At 32.1% G+C, this 20,879-nt stretch overlaps 2 long non-coding RNA genes across 2 annotated transcripts; one reads left to right on the top strand and one right to left on the bottom strand.

Moving 5' to 3' along the window:
* Window positions 1–250: 250 nt before the first annotated feature.
* On the bottom strand, window positions 251–6,308 carry LOC143075568 (uncharacterized). The gene is made up of 3 exons (XR_012978349.1): window positions 6,083–6,308; window positions 3,125–3,323; window positions 251–650 (listed from the first exon to the last, which is right to left on the bottom strand). It is a non-coding gene; the product is annotated as an uncharacterized LOC143075568 (long non-coding RNA).
* Window positions 6,309–12,107: 5,799 nt separating this feature from the next.
* LOC143075567 (uncharacterized) lies at window positions 12,108–17,036 on the top strand. The gene is made up of 3 exons (XR_012978348.1): window positions 12,108–12,428; window positions 15,549–15,636; window positions 16,318–17,036. It is a non-coding gene; the product is annotated as an uncharacterized LOC143075567 (long non-coding RNA).
* The last annotated feature ends 3,843 nt before the right edge of the window (window positions 17,037–20,879 follow it).

Genomic DNA, 20,879 nt, shown 5'->3' with positions numbered 1-20,879 from the left:
CATGGGATTTTTATTATCCCATGGGATTTTTAATATCCCATGGGACAAATTAAAATCCTATGGGATTCTAATTGTAAATATATAGATATAAATAAACAGTAATGTGTATGTTACAATGTTTTCTATTTGGTAGTAAATTATTATAAGATGAATCTTTTTAATTGAATATCTTTTTTTCTTGGGAAATGTTAATTTAGCATATTGTTCTTTAACTGTTCAAAACTAAACTTTTAAACAACAAAGCAGATAATGTAAGTATCAATATATGTTTATTCATGAATTATAGAATACTTTCTTGAAACACAATTATTTGCCATTTGAAATCAATAAAAACTCTATTGTTAGGCTTAACATACTAGTAGCTATTTAAGTAAATCTATTTTTTTCACAATATCCCTCAACACAAAACATTAATAGTTTCTTATCATCCAGCATTGTTTGATGGTATAGTCCACTTTTTGGACATTCAGCACAGAACTTTGACATTATTGTGGTTTCAATATTTTTTTGAATTTAAAAGAACTTCAACATTGTTCAAATCATTGACTGAGTGATGAAAATAATAACTGATCCAACTTTTGTCTTTGAATTTATTCTGGTCTTGTTTCTATGTTTTCTCCATTTATTCTAGGTGGTGAATTTCAATCCTTCTGAAAAAGAACCAATAAAATCTAAAGTAATGGATTATACAAAATTGTTTTCATACATGTAGCAATAATATGCTTTTCAATAAAAATAGCTATGCGATATGGATTTTACTGATTGTTAAAGGTTGTCCAGTGTCATCAGTTGCTAACGGCCTACATCCTTTGGTCTCTGATGGAGGGTTGTCAAATTAGCAATATACCACATCTTCCTATTCTAATACCATATAACAATCAATTAATTTATTCTTCTTTATAACATTTGGGTATTTTCCCAAGTTATATACATAATATATATATATACTGTAAATTTCGGAATTAATGCGAGTTTTTTTTTATTGCGAAAAATGCAACGGAGTTGTAAACGCAATAATTTAAACTCGCATTATGAAATATTTTATATGGATTAAACAGGATTTTTCTCAAAATCGTAAAATTTAAAATCGCATTTAAGTCTAAAACAAGAGTGCACACGCTGAAATGTCTCGCCTTCTTTACTAATCATTGATATTATGTTGATAGACCTAAATATAAAGCTTTATTACAACTGTCACATAAACTCAACATTAACCAAGAAAACAAAACATTGATCAATGAACCATGAAAATGAGGTCAAGGTCAGATGCCCATGCCAGGCAGACATGTACAGCTAACAATTCTTCAATACAACAAATATAGTTGAGTTATTGCTTATAAATTAAGAAAAACAGACCAAAACACAAACACTTAACACTTAGCAATGGACCGTGAAAATGAGGTCAAGGTCATATAAAACCTGCGTAACAGACATATAGATCATAAAATATTTCCATACACCAAATATAGTTGACCTAATGCATAAAGTATTTGAAAAATAGACCAAAACTCAAAAACTTAACTTTGACCACTGAACCATGAAAATGAGGTGAAGGTCAGATGACACCTGTCAATTAGACATGTACACCTTACAATCATTCAATACACCAAATATAGAAGACCTATTGCATAAAGTATAAGAAAAACAGACCAAAACACAAAAACTTAACTGTAACCACTGAACCATGAAAATGAGGTCAAGGTCAAATGACACCTGCCATTTGGACATGTACACCTTACAGTCCTTCCATACACAGAATATACTAGCCCTATTGCTTATAGTATCTGAGATATGAACTTGACCACCAAAACTTAACCTTGTTCACTGATCCATGAAATGAGGTCGAGGTCAAGTGAAAACTGTCTGACGGGCATGAGGACCTTGCAAGGTACGCACATACCAAATATAGTTATCCAATTATTTATAATAAGAGAGAAATTAACATTACAAAAAATCTGAACTTTTTTTTCAAGTAGTCACTGAACCATGAAAATGAGGTCAAGGACATTGGACATGTGACTGACGGAAAGTTCGTAACATGAGGCATCTATATACAAAGTATGAAGCATACAGGTCTTCTAACTTCTAAAATATAAAGCTTTTAAGAAGTTAGCTAACACCGCCGCCGTAACCGCCGTAGCCGCCGCCGCCGCCGGATCGCTATCCCTATGTCGAGCTTTCTGCAACAAAAGTTGCAGGCTCGACAATGACAGAATCGCAATAATAAATGCACGCAATAATTTATGAATTTACAGTATAAAGATCAATTTTAAACTTTAGACAACTATAATAACATTCCATTATTCACAAGAATTTGCAATATATTATACAAAATGCAGACAACAGAAACAACATTTCTTTAAGCTTTTGAAGTTCAGACAGATTTCAATTTGTGTTTTATTTCAATGAAAAAATATCTTGAACATATTGGAAATTATAACATTGATACAAAAAAAATATGTATGTTTTATCCTTATTTTTTGTGTTGTTGGCTTGCTGTCTCATTTTAATATACATTTAAACATACATCAATAATCTTCTTCTTTATTAAAAGTAAAAATGGCATATTTTTGATTTTGATATCCCAAAACATTATAGTTCTATCAAACACCAATGTGTTTGATATTAATTTTAAGACATGTATAAATGTTCCAGACCATATCAGTATTCGGATGTTACTTTTACGGTCCAGAACTTACAGTCCCACCATATGTGTACAGTCAGACCATTTAAGTATATTTGTACTGTCTGGTACCAGCTCGACCAAACCTGTGTTTTTATTTTAACTGCAATTAAACTTTTTGTATTAATCTATTAAAGCTTTCAGTTATGTTGATCTGTACTGTACATTTGTTTGTAATAAACTTGACCAACTTCTTAAAATTGGGCAAGCGTACAGTCCAAATACTTGTTTGTTCTGGAACATAAACATGATTAACAAGCATTTGGCAGGATGTCATGCTAAAATCCCATTAATATTAGTACTAAATTTTGAGTATATACATGTAAATCCACAAGTTACTTACTGAAATTCATGGTGAACACTCACCAAAAACTTACAATTTAGAGGAAAGACTGGAAAGATGAATGCACTAACACTATCAAAACAGAGCATAAAACTTACCGAAAAACAAGATGTTTTACATTTATCCAGGAGCAGGATAATTGAAAAGTTGTTTTTTTCTTTCTCTGCTGTCCATCATATAACCTTTGATTTCATTCATGCAAAATATGAAAATCTGCAAAGGTAAGACCTAGAACCTCAACTTATCCACATTTTGAATTTTGAACTGCATACTTGTCCTTTTCATCTTGCTGACAACCTAAACATAAAAAAATGATAAAAACATAATTCTAGATTGACTTTGTGTTTTTATTTTTGTTGGTACATGTACAAACAATTTTCCCAACTTTAAAACGAAAACATCATCACCAAAGAGGAGGTCATACTAACCTCCGAAATATTTAAACAAACCGAAATTATTACTTGATTAAGATCTTGTCGTAAATTAATGGCATAGATACTCTTATTTTTGAAAACTTGATGTCTATTGCATACTTATATTCCTTTGTACGAGAGTATGCATATTAAGATGGACTCCATGGACTTTAATGTTAGCATGATTAATTTTACAGTCACTGACAGTTTTTCAGCTCTATGTGTATGTTCCAGACCGTATGAGTATTTGGACCGTACGCGTACGGTCTGGACCGTATGCGTACTTTTTCAAAATACTCATACGGTCGGACCGTACGCGTACGGTCTGACTAATATTAAAAAGTTGGTCAAGTTTATTAGTTACAAATGCATAAAGCAGATCAACATAACTTAACTATCAAATTAATCTAAAAAAGTTCAATTGTAATTGAAACAAAAACTTTATATTTTAACTTTTTTCAAATTCACGCTAATTAAATCTGTTAGTCTCTTGTATTAAGCATGTCGATCAGTAATACATTAATTGAATTATGATCACTGAAATTGAAGATATCGGAAGTAAACATAATGTTGGAGGTCAATTGTTTTAGAATATTTAGCAAATTTACCAAAAAATGCAAATGCAAAGGAACATGCATGAACTGTATACATGAAAATGTAAAAAATAGTACGTTACTTGAATTGTGTCACCTTGGGCGAGAGTACCAAAATGGGATTCAGATATTAAATTAAACAAATACTTAATTTCAATTGTTCGTTTGTTCATTTTATCTATCTAATTGTAATAAATTATCAATAACAATTTGTAAAACTAAAAATAAAGATTATAATAAATGCTTGTTTCAATTTAACCCATATGATCAAATAACCTGTATGGTCAGCTCGTACTGGACCGTACGCGTATACTCATACGGTCCGACCGTACGAGTATACGTATACGGTCCGGACCGTACGCGTACGGTCCAAATACTCATATGGTCTGGAACATGTACATTTTGAGAGAATCTTGCAATACTGTATATTCTGATATTCAGAACTTATTGTGAGGTTTTTATTAATACAACTGAAAGCTGTATCTCGTTTTCATTTCTGATACATATTTATGAGCTGAAGACCAGTGCCGAATTTTTCTCACTGCATTGAAGACCCATAGGTGACCTTCGGCCGTTGTCTGCTCTTTGATTGGGTTGTTGTCTCTTTGTCAAATTCCCAGTTTCCACTTCCCATTTTATATCATGTATGCTGATTTTTCTTAAATTACAATATTCAATCATGCAATTTTGTCCATTATTGAAAATACGATAAGCAAAAATAAATGCACAAAAAATTTAACATTGTTATATATGTAAAAGACTTTTTTTTAAATTCAAAACAGTTGCCTACACTGTTAATTTCCTTGTTTGATTTCATATTTTGAAAGCCTTTATAGCTAGCTAGATGGTATGCCGGGGCGGATCCAGCCATTTTAAAAAGGGGGGTTCCCAACCCAAGACAAAGGGGATGATCCTATATTCATTTGATTTGTTTTATTGTCTCATACAAGAATATATATGGTTTGACGGTGGGGATCAGGGATCCTGAAATTTTTTCACCTAACCACTGGATGACAGGGGATCTCAACCATTTAAAAGTTTCTCAAACATGTGGGGGTGGGGATGAACCCCATGGACTCTCCCTATATTTCCTTTTATTTGTTTTATTGTTCTATACAAGAATATATAAATATGGTTTAGGGGTGGGGATCTTGACCGTTTACAAGTTTTCAAACTAGAGGGGGTGGGACTTCACTTTTATTTTATTTCATTATTAATTTTATTGTCCCCGACAAGAATATATATGGTTTAGGGGTGGGGATCTGGATTGTTCACAAGATAATAGCACATTCTCAAATTGAACAGAGTGGTGAAACCCCCAAAGACCTCCTTTTAATTTCATTTGATTTGTTTTATCGTCCCATTCAAGAATATATATGGTTTAGGGATGGGGATCTGGACCGTTTACAAGATAATAGCATATTCTCAAATTGAAAGGGGTGGGGATTACCTCCCATGGACTCACCCTCCCTTCTTTCTTCCCCCCCGAAATACCTTTTAATAAGCCCCAATGCACAGATAGTTCACAGTATTTTCCCTTGATTTACACTAAAGAATATACACTATACAGGTGTAATTTTTTTTTAAAAAGATAATACAACTGAAGACCACCCTGACCACAGTGGTGGATCCAGAATTTTTCATAAGTGGGGCCCACCGACTGCCTAAGAGGGGCCTGCTCCTGCCATGACTCAGTGATTCCATATATAATCAACCAATTCTTTTCCCAAACAGGGGGCCCTGAACTCCTGATCCCCCCTTTTTTTCCTCATTTCAATCACCCTGATATAAATTTAGTTTTATCACTTACAATAGGAATGGTTTGAATTCCCCAATAATTCTTATATACCATTAATATCAACATATTTCATTTTTGATAAATGAAAGGCAAAAGTTTTCTATGGGTAGAAATGGATAGTGGGAAGCTTTCAGATTCACACCATGCCGGTGGCTGTGTTCAAAGTGCTGGGTTTTTATTACCCTCGTTGTTTGCGGACTAACTATTTAGGCCAGTGGTGGATAATAGTGTGCGTGCATTAATCTTCTATACCTTCTTAATCAATATATTCAAATACTGACGGCAAGTGTGTGTTGTAATGATGTATCAATGTCTTTTTGAAAATCACCGTGCTATTTACATGTGGGATCGAGAACGCAGGGGAAGGAAACTTGTCAATTATGTTTATTTCTAAGCCAAAATAAAATGAGCCGCCGTAAAATTAACCTTGGGTAATAACAGTGCATGTAAGGCTCGTCTCGGAGGGGTGTCTTTTTTTCTGTCTTCTTTTTTTAGTTATATTTTTAATAGCTTACACTTTTTTCCATTATTCTCTTTCTTTCACTATTCTTTATTCCTTTTTTTTTCTTTGTCCTTTGTTCTCTATTCTGTTAATTCACATACCCTCTTATGTGTATGTGGACTTACTGTAGTTTATTTTTTAGTTCTGGCAGAGATATTAGATACAATATATATGTCTCTGGTTCTGGTATTATACGATAAGTAAATTTCTTTTTCATGCAGTAGTGTCATGAAATATAATGGTTTTATGCATATCAGCCAAGATTGTGCGCAACATTTTAATAAACAATTCAACACTATATACACGTTTAATGTGAATTTTATTAAAATCGATGAAGAACATGAATTTGGCAGCTAGTGCCCCTTAAACAGGTAAAGTTCAATTAACAAATTCTGATCTACTGGCATTCAACACCAAATTACTTACTTGCTGTATATTGATAAATGTGATTGTATAGTGTCAATACCTCAACATCGAGAATACGTCATGTGAGGTGTTGGTCGCTACGTTTGATACGGGGTCAAAGGTTGCGGCTTCGAGACAGAGAAAAACATCCAGGTAAAAAGTGTAGAATTTTGTTTTTGAAAATTTGAGTTGTAAATTTTCCTAAAAAGTACTTAATTCCGTTCATCTAGTTGTAAATTTTCCTAAAAAAAGTACTTATTTCCGTTCATCTATTATGGGTATAAACCAGAGACATATATGTGTCTCTGGTATAAACTAAACTGAACAAGAAAAGTATAAGAAACAGACAGAAAGTCCGACGTTGAATTAATTATTTTACAATTAATTGTTTAAATATATGAGAGAATGTTTTAGGCGAATTTTTATATGAGAGAATGTTTTAGGCGAATTTTCTTTAATTACAGATAAATGTATTTTAGGTTCAGGAAATGATTTATTCTTCGGGTACGTCTAAACAACCGCTCAGGACCTCCTGAGTGCACTCAGGACCCATTACCGTAATCATATCTGCACACATGATGGATGTTTATATTCGTTATACGCTTCTTATTTTAGAGTTAAATTTTGGTAGAAGTTGAAATCGCAGGGGCGGATCCAGCCATTTTAAAAGGGGGGGGGGATCCTAACCCAGGGCAAAAAAAGGGGGGGTTCAACTACATGTCCCCATTCAAATGCATTGATCGGCCAAAAAAAGGGGGGGTTCCAACCCCCCCCCCCCGGAACCCCCTCCCCCCTCTGATTCCGCGCCTGAATCGAACTTAGATAGATATGTTAATTCTTATAAAATAATGAGGGCACGTGTCACTGATTACACAACTACTGAGCCATGAATTATCCAATCAACAAAATTGATTGGATTATCTTTATTGTTTTTTAGGAATTGTATTGTTTAGTTCAGTTTTACCTTTAACATGAATTTGCATATAGAAAAAATAAAATATATATCTCATTCGATGTGCTTTTTCAGTTTATTTTTCATGATGACGGGTAAATTAATTTGTTGTGTTTTGCAGTTCACGAATAAAGAACATTATTTTATAGTTTTTATTCTGTAACAAGTTCGATTTTTGTTTTTCAGTGTGATTCTTTTCTCTCTCTCTATCTAAATCAAGTTTTTAAACAAACACAATGTTGACTGAATATCAAATTTTATTACATTTGTATATCTTTATTCTCAACAAACCATTATACAAGAGAAGACAATTATGTACAATATTCAGTTTAACCTTAACGGAAATCTGTGCACGAAGACTTAGTCGTGGTTTGAACGGATTTCGTGTCAATAAACTGTCTTCGAAATAGTCTTTCTTTGTTAATGTTTGTGTCATTTTGGTCTTTTGTGGATAGTTGTCTCATTAGCAATCATACCACATCTTCTTTTTTATAATTTCTCGCTACTACAATCTAACTTACATATTTTTTTAGAAATAATTATACCCAAAATATCATAATTTTTAAAAAACGGAGACGAAAACGGAGACAAGTTCATTTTCAGAATTTATTTTCGCATTGAAATTCGTTTCAGGCTTGTGAAACTGGACAAAACGACTTTAATTAGAGAAAAAAAACTTAATAAAAACGGATTTCTTAAAATATTCGTATAACTCAAAAATAAAATTCCTGGACAAGTTCGATAAAAATGAGAAATAACATCTAACTACATGTATATGAGTTTGATTGTTTGAAAAGTACGGCTTTTACCGTTTAGAACGGATTCCATATACAAAACTTTAATTAATATAAATTCTTTTAAAGTATGAACATTTATTTCCCTTTTCAAACTCGTGCAAAGAATTAATTACTAGTCCAGGACATGATAATAAAATTAAGAATAAATCTTAAAAATTTATGGAACGAAATCTTAATAAAAGACGAAAATCTTAAAACATCGTGATATTCATTCTAGACGTCACAATATTACTTCCCGCATGGTCACACTGTACTAACAACACAATGTATAAAACAACAATAAAGATAATCCAATTAATTTTGTTGATTGGATAATTCATGGCTCAGTAGTTGTGTAATCAGTGACACGTGCCCTTATTATTTTCTAAGAATTACAAATGTAACATATCTATCTAAGTTCGATTTCAAATTTAACTCTAAAATAAGAAGCGTATAAAGAATATATGCATCCATCCTGTGTGCGATGACTATAAAGGGTCCTAGGTGCACTTCGTATGTCATGAGTGCAATCAGGAGGTCCTTCAAGCGGTGTTTAGACGTACCGTTATTCTTCTGGAAGCTTCAATTTTTTTTTTTTATCAATAACTTTTACACAAGGAGACATTTTTGTTTTTTGACAGCATGAACCCCAGTTAATGAGCAAACACAAATTAAGAACGAAAATCGTTTACAATTAAATGTTATAGAAGGAAAAAGGGGGGGGGGTAATAAACAAATTTTATTTACGCTCACATACTTCTAAACAGATTTGCATATGTAAGCTCTCTATAGATAATGTTAAATTATTTCAGGAGTTTTGAAAAAAAGAATATATACAGTTTAATTTCGACTAAAATAGTGATTCTTTTTATAGATTTGGTACCTCAGTTTCGACTCAACATTTCATTTTGAATTGTTAGATGGCAAACTCTTTAGGCGAATATTGTATCTGTTCTTTATTTAATTATGGTGATACTGGCGATAATATTCATTATAACAAGGCCTTGTACAAATCCTTGATTATAGAATGTTTGGCAATTGAAAAAGACGAAAGTAGACAAACCCTAATTATGCAGGGTTTCACAAGTTGATCTCCAAGCGGCCCACATTTAACATATAATTTATATTATTTATAAATTTAAATTTTTATTTGTATTTTTATACTAATATTATGATGTATGATATTGTTCTGTATTGGTATGTGACACTATAATAAAATATTCTGTCTGTCTGTCTGTCTATAATAAGATCTATATTTCTCAACGTTTTCAAAATGAAATAACTTGAATTGAAAATTTCCCAACTGTGAAAATTTGTTATTTCTAAACGTCTTTAATTATTATTTCGGAAAAAAAATATTTAGCATATTCATATATTTTCATAATTTTTTCCGAGGAAACCTTTTTTTTTTGCAAAGTTTACTTCTATGTGTTTTTAACAATCACCAGCGACTTATTCTCTGCCATCACCAATTAGTCCTAATTATTAAAGATCAATTGACCAAATTCAAATGATGATTGGTATATCGTATTGAATATGATCATCGGTCATCCGTGACGTATCCCAAATAACGACGCATGCCGATAGATAGATCATAGTTTATTAATTAGCGTCTCGCAATTTAAATTTCATCAAGGGGACTTAATTAAACCAGTTACTATACAAATCTTGAAAAAACGATGTACATGTACTTTTTAATATTTTTTAAAACAAATTACGAAAACGTTTAGTGTAAAAATCACCGAATATAAATGTTTCTTTTCTTGCAGGTTTTGGCATTTGTAAATAACATTAACGTTTTGGAATTCTAATGCAAAAGACAGTCGATTCAAACTGAAATAACTTCTTTAAAGATGGTTTGATTTTTTCAGAGACACACATATATATATGTCTCAATACATGTATTATATGTCTCTGATTTTATCAAAACAAAAATAACAAAATTATAAAATATGTTAGTTATCGAATGTATACCCTGAACTCTTACTATTATATATATATGTCCTAAGTTACTTAATGTCCTGTGTGCAACCAGGAGATCCTGAACGGTTTTTAAACGTACCATTATTTTATATGCATATATTCAAAGCTGTTCTTAATTATATGCATACTAGGTATCAGTGGCGGATCCAGGGGGAGGGTTTCGGGGGTTGGAACCTCCCCTTTTTTGAACGATCAATGCATTTGAATGGGGACATATGGTTGGAACCACCCCCTCCCCCTTTTGTCCTGGGTTGAGACCCCCCTCCTTTTCAAATGGCTGGCTCCGCCGCAAAGGTATATTTATATATATATGTGTGTACCAGCCCCCTCCTAAATCTTTGGAAACAAATGGTAGATAATATAGGGAATCACGGAAGCATGACTGGACGTGAACACTCTAAGGCAGTCAATGAGTCCCCACTTATGAACATTTCTGGATCAACCATTGCTTAGTTCTAGTTATCTTAGGTCCTAGTGTGAAATAATGCCAATAGGTCTTTTAAAACACATCTTTATTCATACATGTATATATACGTTTTCTCACGGATTTGTTCATGCAATATTGGAATTATGTTTACGCAATGCGCAATTACTGAAGTTTATATTTGCTACTTTTCTTCTTAATTTCATATAAAAAAATTTTTGATTTTTTTTCTTCGAAAAATTAGTGGTGTTGAAATAGGGAATGGACACAGATACCTTATCACATTTAACCAAAGAAATGTTGTATAATGTCATCAATCTGTATTACACGTAGACAGGATGTTCTCTAGAAAACTATACGTTATACACACCCGAGAATACACGCACTGTCGAAATGGAAAATTACTGTATGTTATAGTTACCTGTAATCAGCTTTGCAACACCATGTCATGACAGTTCAAAAAGATTTTCTTCAAATCAAAATGGAATATTCATTTTTTCTGTAAAATTTAAAACTTTAAAAAGTAGACTTTGACAAAATTATGAAATAGAAAGAATTGAACAATTTAAAATCGTATTTTAACAAAGATTTAGATATAATTTTACAACGATCCTTAAAAAATAACCAAACAAACGTTGAATCAAACGATATGAACCTACGCAGTTTTATATTAAAATACTGACACACACCAGTTTGCCATCTCAGTATGCAAGGCAAGGGTGCTTGGTGAGGTACATGTATCATTAAGTTAATACAGTTCTGTTAGGATTGACTGCCTTTTTACAGAGACTTCAAGTTCTATTCTTACTGTTATCAGTTAGTATAGACGGTTCCTGGCTTAGAATGATTCTCTGCTCAGCAAATGGTGCGTAATTAGCATTTGAATCAAATTTCTTGTAGAAGTAAAAAACACAAATTAATGTATTTGACAACTTTATTCAGGAGCACAGTCTATATTATCCGGCGTAAATAACTTCGAGATTTATGTGAAAGTTTACTCTGCTGCTCGATCTATGCTAATCGATGTTCCAGTATATTTCATATTTATATTTATTCGTGAGGCCTCGTAATCGTTTATATTCACTAAAAGCACAGTCGCCTAAATATTTTATATGGCGAAAAAATTGCGAAAATTGGGGGAAATAATATATTTTTAGTAGCATTATTATTTTAAAATCTTAAGAGGTTGCTTGCAAATTTAACTCTAAAATGAGAAGTGTATGAAGATCTATAACGAATATATACATCCATCATGTGTGCAGATACGACGGCGACTATATAGGGTCTGCCATGAGTGCACTTTGTATGTCCTGCATGTGTGCACCCAGGAGGTCCTCCTGAGCGGTGTTTAGACGTACCGGGAAAATCTTATCTGTTTCAGGATCAATTCATCGGTTACACTCCCCTGTCACCAGTGATTCTTTTTTGCTGACATTCTGAAAAAGTATTGTGTAGTCCCTGTGTAAGTGTTGACTCTCAACTTGCACATGTGATTTTTTAACACTCCCCGGACTTCTGCAAAAAACAATTATTCAGTTCACTGATTTAGATGGAAGGTAAACGAACAGAAAGTCACAGGACATTCCGACAAAAAGTCACAGGACAAAAAGTCAAACACATGTCAAACTCAGGCATAAAGTAACAAAGTTGAAAAGTCACAAACAATTTGTTGACAATTGATTGAATATAAATGAAAAAAGATTTTGAAATATCTTCTTTTTATTACATATATTCATTTTTAATTTTAGGAAATTGTTCATAATACATGTAATATAAAAAAGAAGATGTGGTATGATTGCCAATGAGACAACTGTCCACAAGAGACCAAAATGACACAGACATTAACAACCATAGGTCACCAAACAGCCTTCAACAATGAGCAAAGCCCGAGGTAAAGCCCATACCGCATAGTCAGCTGTAAAAGGCAATCATACTATATCTTTTTTTTTATATTTACATGTTAAAAAATGCGTGCAAATGTAATCAAAAGCTGCACACAAACGTAATGATTTTTGTGTGCAAATGTAATGGTAATGTGCGCAAACCTAATGCACTGATTTATTTGTTTTTAATAAATTTTAATTTAAAAGTTGCTACATCATGTTCATGTATAAAACTTCAAGAAAAATACAAAAAGAGTGTTTTCTTGTTCAAAGAAAAATAATCTCAAAACTAAATTGTGACTTTTTGTCCTGTGACAGTGTGTGACTTTTTGACTGTGACTTTCTGTCCTGCATTCAGATTGAATAGGGAGTTTGGTTGACCGCGCCTCCCTCTATCTGACACTACTATCTCAGTGATGAGCTTTGTGTTTCATGTACAAATGTATTGTGCTTTAATTTATGTACAAAAAAATTGAAAAACAGATATGTTACACATAAACAAACGACAATCACTGAATTATCGGATCCTGACTTGGAACAGGCACAACCATAACAAATTGGCAGGGTATAAGGAACTTTGAAAATATTTAGTTTTTGTGGTTTGGTCTATTTTCCGGATACTGTAAGCAATAAGGCCCCTTTATTTAGTGAATGAAATAATTGTAAGATGCACTTAGCTGTCTGTCATATTTTATATGAACTTGACCTCATTTTCATGCATGGTTCATTGGTCAATGAAACACTGCATTGTTTTGTCAGTTTATCATATGTTTAAAGTTACAGGTAGATTATATTTGGTAGATATGAAACAATTGTAAGGTGTGCATGTCTGAATGGCAGATTCATATATAAACCATGACCGCATTTTATTGTTCTTTGGTCAATGATAAGTTTTCTTGGTTTTGTCATTTTATCAGGCCACATTTAAAAGAATGTCTGTTTCCCCTCCCCCGGGTCTACCCTTTGTAGACCAGGAAGGCAGGTTTTTTTTAGCTCACCTGACCTGAAAGGTCAAGTGAGCTTTTCTCATCACTTGGCGTTCGTCGTCTGTCGTCCTGCGTCCGTCGTCCGTAAACTTTTACAAAAATCTTCTCCGCTGAAACTACTTGGCCAAATTCTACCAAACTTGGCCACAATCATCCTTGGGGTATCTAGTTTATAAAAAATGTGTGGCGTGACCTGTCAAACCAACCAAGATGGCCGCCATGGCTAAAAATAGAACATAGGGGTAAAATGCAGTTTTTGGCTTATAACTCAAAAACCAAAGCATTTAGAGCAAATCTGACATGGGGGTAAAATTGTTGATCAGGTCAAGATCTATCTGCCCTGAAATTTTCAGACGAATCGGACAACCTGTTGATGGGTTGCTGCCTGTGAAATGGTTATTTTAAGGAAATTTTGCAGTTTTTGGTTATTATCTTGAATACTATTATAGATAGAGATAAACTGTAAAAGCAATAATGTTCAGCAAAGTAAGACCTACAAATAAGTCAACATGACCGAAATTGTCAGTCGACCCCTTAAGGAGTTATTGCCCTTTATAGTAAATTTTTAACAATTTTTCATCATTTTTTGTAACTTTTTTAAAAATCTTCTTCTCTGAAACTACTTTGCCAAATTTAACCAAACTTGGCCACAATTATCATTGTGGTTTGTAGTTTAAAAAATGTGTCCGCTGACCCAGCCTACCAAACAAAATGGCCGACATGGCTAAAATTAGAACATAGTGGTAAAATGCAGGTTTTGCTTTATATCTTTGAAACTAAGACATTTAGGGCAAATCTTTCAAGATTTAAATGTCCATCAGAATAAGATATATCCCCTCACAAATTTTCAGTTGAATTGGACAACCTGTTGTTGGGTTGCTGCCCTAAAATTGGTGATTTTAAGGTAATTTTGCAGTTTTTGGTTATTATCTTGAATACTATTATAGATAGAGATAAACTGTAGACAGCAATAATGTTCAGCAAAGTAAGATCTACAAATAAGTCAGCATGATCAAAATTGTTAGAGGACCCCTTAAGGAGTTATTGCCCTTTATAGTCAATATTGAACAACTTTTCGTCATTTTTGTAACTTGTATAAAAATCATTTCTAAAACTACTTGGCCAAATTTAACCAAACTTGGCCACAATCATAATACTAGGGTATCTATTTAAAAAAAAAAGTGTCTAATGACCCCGCCTACCAACGAAGATGGCCGACATCAGTAAACACATTAACAGGTGAGCGACATAGGCTCTTGAGAGCCTCTAGTTTTTTTTAACTGGATGTGATTGTCATAGCATGGTCACATGAATGGTTTGACTTGTCCAGTCCAGGCCACTTATCAGTTGTTTGTGCTCAATTTGAGTGTATTTATTTAGATTATTAAGCCTTCTGCTTTCAAGCACTTTCCAAAAATGGAAACAAATTATTTTCAGGAAAAAAATAATTTCGATTTTTTTGTGGAAAATAATTTTTTGACCCGGGCGCTTATTTTTGACCCGTGTGGGGGGAGGGGAAACAAACATATTTTTAATTTTGGCCTTAGATTTTTTAAGCATAGGTCTACTTGTTGTATGGAATGACTACAAGGTATCAAATAAAAAAAGATGTCTGCCTGCCAAGGTTAATTTTACTGTGACCTCATATTCATAGAATAATGATAATATTCATGATATTGAACAGCAAGAATGATGAGTAAGTTGATGTTATATACAAATAAGACAAAATTTTCAGTTGCCTACTAATTATGTAATACATGTAGTAGTTATTTTTGTCATTAAATGATGTTTACCCTTTTATGTGTAGGGCAAGAACATGAAAGATAAAGGGGAAACTATAAACAGAAGAAATTATCAACAAAATAAAATTTACAGAGGTCAACAAAGCCTAAATGGTAAGTCCGCTGTTATAAAAAATTTTGTCCTTGAATAATAATTAAATATTTATTAAAATAAGATGTGGTATGATTAAAGAGAAAACTATCCATCAGAGTTCAATTTAGTGGATGTAAGCATTGTAATTACTTATTAGAGGCCATTGATGACCTGTAAGTAATGAGAAAACCCATACCCTATACATGTTATAGTAATCTATAAAAGTCAACACTAACCAAATTTGAAACAGAGCATCAATTCAAACGTCAAATATACCAGACTAATTTATAAAAACAAAAAATTATGAAAAATAAAAATGACGGGTATGAACCAACATCAACCACTGAACTATGTACAAGCTCCTGATATTAGACAGGTATAATATGGCTGGTTGATATAAAAATAAGAAACACTTAGCAGTCTGATTTCCAATGAGACATTTCTCCAATAGAGATCAAATGACATTTAAGGAGGCTCTAGGGTATAACAATTTCAGAAAAATGTTTTAATATTTTTTTTCATAACTCAATTTATTTATATCTTTATCATATGGTACACCAAATCATTCAAAACAATCAATTCGGTTTGGCCCCAGATGACTTTTAAAATGCATATATCATTGAAAAAGCTCCAAATTATCTCCCTTTGGTGCAAAAAAATTGATCTCTTCACTGATAATTTTTGAGTTTGTGTATTTGTAGGTCAGAAATCTGGATTTTCATGGTCATCATTCACAGATCAATACTGAACGGAAAACTTAAAGCTGATATTTTTCTCCATAGTGCGACTTTTTTATTAATTTGAAATGGAACATGTTTTTTCCTACATTTATTTGAAAGAGGAAATTTCAACATGATGACTATAAACAAAAAGGAGTCATATCATCACGATCATTGATGCACAAGAACTTGATCATATATATACAACAATGTAATTATCAATTGAAAGATGGAACGAATGAACAAGATATTAGAATGTTGTTGTCCAAATAAACTTGCTTTGTCTTCTCATTTGAATCTCTCGATTCAATAAAGATGTACAGAGGAAGATCTTTGAAGAACAGATTGAAAAAATGTTTTGTCTAAGAATTGCAGGAATATTCTAGTGAATGAAATTATTTATTGAATTCACTCTTATATAGTGGACTGAATAATTGTACATAGCAAGTTGTGAATAAAGAAAGCAAAAACTTTAACAAAAAGTGTTTATATTATAAATTTGCAAATATAAGCATACTATTATGTACACCACAAAGTTATATATTATAATTCAAATCGTTTGCCTATACAAGTATTGCAATGAACCTATAACAAAGAAAATCTTACCTCATGAAAAGAGTGAACTATTCAGTCAGAATATGAAATATTTTTTCAGTTCTATTTTTCATAATAGAATAAACAAGACAAAGATTTCAAAACAATATTTTTTCATTTATTTAGAAATTTCATCATTTTGTTTCAGTGAAAGGACTTTATTCTTTGACTGTAAAATATTATTAATATACATTCCAAAATAAGAATAATCTTTATTGTCATATAAACAAATAAAAAACATGTTTGTGACAAAATTTAAAAAAAATTATATATATGTATATATAAAAACTATAAAAAAAACTCGTATACATTTAAAACATTTTACTACCAAACAGCATTCATTGTAACATACACATAACTTTATATTTATATATATATATATATTTATAATTTTAATCCCATAGGATTTTATTTTGTCCCATGGGATATTAAAAATCCCATGGGATAATTATAGTCCCATGGGATTTTTTTTGTCCCATGGGACAACAAATATCCCATGGGACTACAATAATCCCATGGGACCAAAAAAAATCCCATGGGATTTAACCAAAATCCCATGGGATAATGGTAAATCCCATGGGATTTTGCCCTGTCCCATGGGATATTGAAAATCCCATGTTTTTATAATTCAAATTGCAAAATAAATATGAAAGTAACAGTATAAAACCAATGAAATTATTGAATCCCATGTAATTCCGCACATTTTGGTTATATACATGATATTGTAGCTCTTGTTTGAGGCGGCGGCGGATTTGCAAATGAGTGTTTTGCAAATTTAAAGTGTCCAGTGTTTTTGGTTGGATTGTTGTCTCTTTGACACATTCTTCATTTCAATCCTCCATTTTATTCAATTAGTTGTGATTCTCTTTATCTCTCTGTTTTATGTTTTTGCAGACAAAAACAATTCGCAGAATTAATCTAAAATAGTAGACATTAAACTCTTTCTTCTAAAAACTTTTAGCATTTTAACATTTTTTCGAGATTTAACCATTCGCTTAAGAGCATATGTCCCTTCTTTTTAGAAATTTGGCTTGATACCGTATGGAGATTTTTGTTCCAACTATTATGAAGAAATTACGACTTTTTTTAACTAGATAAATATTCAACAAAAATACCGTTTTTCCTTAAATCAATTTCTTTTAACAAAAATCAATTATTAACAAAGAATTGTTACACAAATGTAGTAAGAACCCAATTTTGTAACGAAGATATTCCTTATCTCTTTACCGAAATCTGCATATCTTTATATTTTGAAACATAAAATGTTAAGGGTGTCTGCTCAAAGGACAGAAATGTCCAAGAAACCGAAATATTAAGTAAATGTCGAATAATTCAAACCCAGTTGTCTTTTAAATTTAGCACATGAAGATATAATTTTAAGCACATATACACATGTACAAATTGATTTTGTAAAAAAAATCTCTGTCGGTGGTCTAAAACTGTATCGTATGCCCATGAATGTCCTAAAGCTTTAAATGTTAGATCATGAGGGTCTGAATGGGGATTCAGTATTTCTGTGTTCTATATTTTTAGGCAATTTGTTTTATAATTCGTTTTACCTTTTGCCGAACAATCTTTATTCCATATATTCTAGTACCTCATCATTTTCTTTTCTATTTGTCTAGTTATTTTTTGTATTCTTTATTTTTTTGTCTAAAGTTTCCTTCTATAAACCCCCATTCACACCCTCATGTATAATGGAAGACGATAAACATTTTAGTATTACCACCCGTTGTCACTTTCACCTGACATACAAATCACATATTGTTATTACGGCCCGTTATTTCCACCTGGACACAGGCCTTATATAATATATATATTACGTAATAATAACGGATATAGTAAATTCAGTAGAATATAACATGTATCATCGCACTGACTTCTTAAATGTATTTTGAACTGACAATTGTAAATAGTATTTTTAGTTATTTTAAAACTAAGAATGAAAATCGGGAATGTGTCAAAGAGACAACAACCCGAAAAGAACAATTGACAGCCGAAGGCCACCAGTTATATTTGCTAATGTTTTAGTTTCGAATAAGGCAAAAGCCATTGTATTTTCAGAAAATCTCTAAACGGATAATGAGAGTTTAGTGACCTTGACTTGCTAACAGCCCTAGCACTGTCTCTTAACATTGTCGAATTTAAGAGCCTGTATCAATTAAGGGATATGCTACCTAGCTTTTGGTGTTTACAAAAATATACATTTCAGAACCAAATTGTGGCTTCTTTATATTTATACCAAAATTGAGTTCAAGGCAGTATTTTGTCGAAGAGAACTATTACCCAAAGTGCAACATGCGAGAAGAAGTTTCATTTCCCTTATTGTTTTTAGTGGTGTGACTAATCTTTCGAGGTTACGTCACGGAAATATATCTTAAATGAAAAGGTGCAAATGGGTGCATCCCTCAAAAACAAATTAAAAAAAATCTAAATATATAAAATGACGGGTATTCGTCAATCAGACAGCAATCGAAGAATAAGAGGTTTAATTTAAGCATACATGTACCCCGCGCTGGTATCAACTTACTGAGTTGTGAGTAAAATTCAATATACATGTAGGACTGTGAAACGGGAAATACACGAAAGATTTGTTTTTATACGTACGATTGAGTATCATTCCCTTAATACATACGGGTCCACAAACTATTCTTATGATTATATAATGGTAAATGAGGATCTCATTAGAGGAACAAATTAAGTAACGATACATGTAGAAGCAAGAATAATTTCCACTTGCAAAACATCAAATAGGACGATCTCTCAATAAGAACGTAGCAACTTGAACTATAACATCCATAGGCAATAACACTATAGTAAATGCTTTATATACTGACATTGAAACAAATATACTGGTCTTAATAATTGCACATATGTAGACTTTAATTAAGATATCCCGCGTTTTATAAAACATCGCACTCCATTGCGCCAAAGTCTGCTGGTCTGCGCCGAAGTGTGCTGAGCTATTATTTCATTATTCAACTCAATGTAACGCAAAACGAATAATACCGTTTTGAGCTATAAAACAAAGGCAACCCTTTATACTAGTCAAAAATTGCTTGGTCTCGATAGATGCATACGAAACTTCAATTAATAATAAATTGTTTGTATTTTATTATATCCGATAAAAATGAACAAAAATTGGATAAAAACTACCGATTTTTCTATGAAACAAAATTTATCCTTATTGGAGTCTTTGTCATATGGATTCATAAAGGACAAAAAATCTCCTCAGTAACAGAACAAAAAACACCCCATGGTAAAAAAAAACACGGGTGCGTCTAAAGGAGTCCTTAGTGCACTAAGAACTTATAACATGCCACTAAGGACTAGATGGGATTCTGTTACATGTAATTTCTTTTCATATTATATGGTATATATCGATATTTAATTTATAAATTTCAAATTTTATAGAAAAGTAATAATAAATAAACAAGATATTCAACATTATCAAGACACGCACCTGTTTTTCTTTGATATACCGACAATCAATGAACCGTCTTACACGTGTCAAATTACATAACTGATTACACGGGAATCCTCCTATCTGATGTCTTAACGTTTAATCGACAAGATCGGTAAAGTTGGATACTTATAAATGAATAATTCTTGAAAAAAAAAAAATGATAAATTTGTCAACAGAGTAATAGATCTAATGTCGGTTTTTAAAAGACCGCATACAAACTTTGCGTTCGTATATTGGTATCACTTTGTCGTCGTCCGTCGTCATCTTGACTTCTTCGTGGAGCGTTTTCACAAATTGTGGTATACTTTGTTGTTTCCAGTTAATCGCCATTTTGAATACGTGTTTTATAGATTTGCAAATGATACTTGTAAACACATGAACATGTTCAAGCTGGTTACGAGGTTTCAATACATATTCGTACAATATCGTTCTTAAAGTTTTTGAAAATACATGTTGAAGTTTTGATAACAAGAAAAAGATGTGG

Source organism: Mytilus galloprovincialis, chromosome 5, assembly GCF_965363235.1.
Source record: "Mytilus galloprovincialis chromosome 5, xbMytGall1.hap1.1, whole genome shotgun sequence".
Taxonomy (NCBI): Eukaryota; Metazoa; Mollusca; class Bivalvia; order Mytilida; family Mytilidae; genus Mytilus; species Mytilus galloprovincialis.
This window is presented reverse-complemented; position numbering and strand designations above follow the sequence as displayed.